The sequence below is a fragment of the Theropithecus gelada genome, chromosome 20 (assembly GCF_003255815.1).
Source record: "Theropithecus gelada isolate Dixy chromosome 20, Tgel_1.0, whole genome shotgun sequence".
NCBI lineage: Eukaryota > Metazoa > Chordata > Mammalia > Primates > Cercopithecidae > Theropithecus > Theropithecus gelada.
This window is the reverse complement of record NC_037688.1, coordinates 49,859,452-49,862,107: the sequence shown is the minus strand read 5'-3', so window position 1 is coordinate 49,862,107 and position 2,656 is coordinate 49,859,452. Positions and strand designations below refer to the sequence as shown.

General features: G+C 53.1%; 1 non-coding gene across 1 annotated transcript; it reads left to right on the top strand.

The window, feature by feature from the left end:
• Positions 1-790: 790 nt before the first annotated feature.
• TRNAK-CUU lies at positions 791-863 on the top strand. The gene has a single exon. It is a non-coding gene; the product is annotated as a tRNA-Lys (tRNA).
• The last annotated feature ends 1,793 nt before the right edge of the window (positions 864-2,656 follow it).

Genomic DNA, 2,656 nt, shown 5'->3' with positions numbered 1-2,656 from the left:
TAAGAAATACAAAAAACTAGCCGGGCGAGGTGGCGGGCGCCTGTAGTCCCAGCTACTCGGGAGGCTGAGGCCGGAGAATGGCGTGAACCCGGGAGGCAGAGCTTGCAGTGAGCTGAGATCTGGCCACTGCACTCCAGCCTGGGTGACAGAGCAAGACTCCGTCTCAAAAAAAAAAACCCAAAAAACAAACAAAAAAAACAAAACAGAACCTATGTAAAATGCTCTCCTTTCAACCTTCTAGTTTGAAAAAAGAACCAAATAGTTCTAGATATAAAAGCACACAGTAATGGAAATGGAACAGCTAGATGCACGTCACAGTAGGTTACAGTGCGGAGCGGCACCTGCGGGGGCTTCTGCGAGCTCCAAGTGAGCTTCAGGCATTTTGTCTGCATCTCTGAGGATGGGTTCATCTGCCGTACACACAGCAGAACTCTCCTGTTCCTGTAATTCGAGTGGCCTCAAAAAAGAGGTTGTCGTTGACTCTTTTAGGTGCGTGCAGTGTGGGTATGTTTTTTCTCTTTCTGAAAGGAGGACATTTCAGCGGACGGCAGAGAATACAGATTTATGCCGGCGCGGTGGGGAAGGAGCCTCTGGCGGGTCATCCGCATTTATGGGAGATCGCAGAGTGGTGAGGGAAGTCTTACTCAGGCGGGTGCATCGGTGCGGAACTGAAACTGTTGTGGGGGACCCCCAGTCGCCCTGGTTTCTGGGTCTGATTCATTATGTCACTTAGTTTCTACTATTCTCATGCCACCCCGCCAATTACTAGACATAAAGCATCGGTAAGGGAGCCCGGCTAGCTCAGTCGGTAGAGCATGAGACTCTTAATCTCAGGGTCGTGGGTTCGAGCCCCACGTTGGGCGACTTGTTTTCTTCCTTGCTACCTTGGAGTTCTGGAAACAGCCAGCGTTTAATGAACACTGCTAGGTGCCACATCGCGCTCTGTGATGGTATCCCCTCAATCATTGAATTTTGGTCCCCGCGCGCTCGCAGCAGCGAGGATTGTCCGTGAAGTGACCAAAGGCAGCACCGGGATTGGCTGGTTGCCAGCCGGCGGCAGACGGGCAGGGGCGGGTGAGAACGGAGGGGCCACAGAATGGGTATGAGGGGCGCAGGAGCCTCTCCCCACTTTGTGCGGTGCGGGGAGGTGCCCGGGCGCTGGCCCAACCGCTGTTGAATTTACCCCTTTCCAGCAAGCCTGCAATCCCAGTCTTCTCTCACTGTGCTTTCGCTGGCTTCAGCTGTATTGCTCCAAGTACTCCACCACTGCCCCAAAGAAAAGTAAGTTTTTTACTACCGTGGCTCGTTGGTTTACGGGCATGATTCTCCTTTAGGGTGCGAGAGGTCCCGGGTTCAAATCCCAGAGAAGCCCTTCTGCTTATTTTTTGAGACTCTGTCGAGTGTCGCTCGGTCGCCCAGGCTGGAGTGCAGTGGCGCTATCTGGACTCAATGCAATCTCTGCCTCCCGGGTTCACGCCATTCTCCTGCCTCAGCCTCCCGAGTAGCTGGGACTACAGGCGCCCGCCACCACGCCCGGATAATTTTTTGTATTTTTAGTAGAGACGGGGTTTCACTGTGTTAGCCAGGATGGTCTCCATCTCCTGACCTCGTGATCCGCCTGCCTCGGCCTCCCAAAGTTCTGGGATTACAGGCCTGGGTCACCGCGCCTGGCCTTTTGAGCCCTTACTTTTTCACAAAACATTTCTTTTTTGTAGAGATTTGAGAACCGCTGACAACTCTGATTTCCAAGAGAAACCCGACACCCTAGGAGGGAATAAAAAGAAATGTTGAAAAGGCTCAAACTGGGTCCTGAGGTCTTTTAACTTTGTTTTTTATTTTATTGAGACCTGGGCTAGGGGGCCGGGAGGTGGGGAGAGGGTCTCCCTATGTTGCCCAGGCTGGAGTGATTACAGGCGTGAGCCACCTCGCCCGGCATCTTTTAATTAATTAATTATTTATTTATTTATTTATTTATTTATTTATTTTGAGACGGAGTCTCGCTCTGTCGCCCGGGCTGGAGTGCAGTGGCCGGATCTCAGCTCACTGCAAGCTCCGCCTCCCGGGTTCACGCCATTCTCCTGCCTCAGCCTCCCGAGTAGCTGGGACTACAGGCGCCCGCCACCTCGCCCGGCTAGTTTTTTGTATTTTTTAGTAGAGATGGGGTTTCACCGTGTTAGCCAGGATGGTCTCGATCTCCTGACCTCGTGATCCGCCCGTCTCGGCCTCCCAAAGTGCTGGGATTAGAGACTTGAGCCACCGCGCCCGGCCATCTTTTAATTTTTAATTGGAACCTTGGGGGGTCCGCAGGGATTCTGGGGCAGGGCACTAGGTCCAGCTCAGGGCGTTAGGGGAGTAGAGTCCGTAGGAGACTTCGGCTTTCCACTGCCATGCACTTTCTTTCCTTTTTTTTTTTATTTGAACAAAGTCTCACTCTTGTCCCGTAGGCTGGAGTGCAATGGCACAATCTCGGCTCACTGCAACCTCCGCCTCCCGGGTTCAAGCAATTCTCCCGCCTCAGTCTCCCGAGTAGCTGGGATTACAGGCGCCCGCCTCCACGCCCGGCTAATGTTTGTATTTTTAGTAGACACGAGGTTTCAGTATGTTGGCCAGGCTAGTCTCGAACTCCTGACTTCGTGATCCTCCCGCCTCGGCCTCC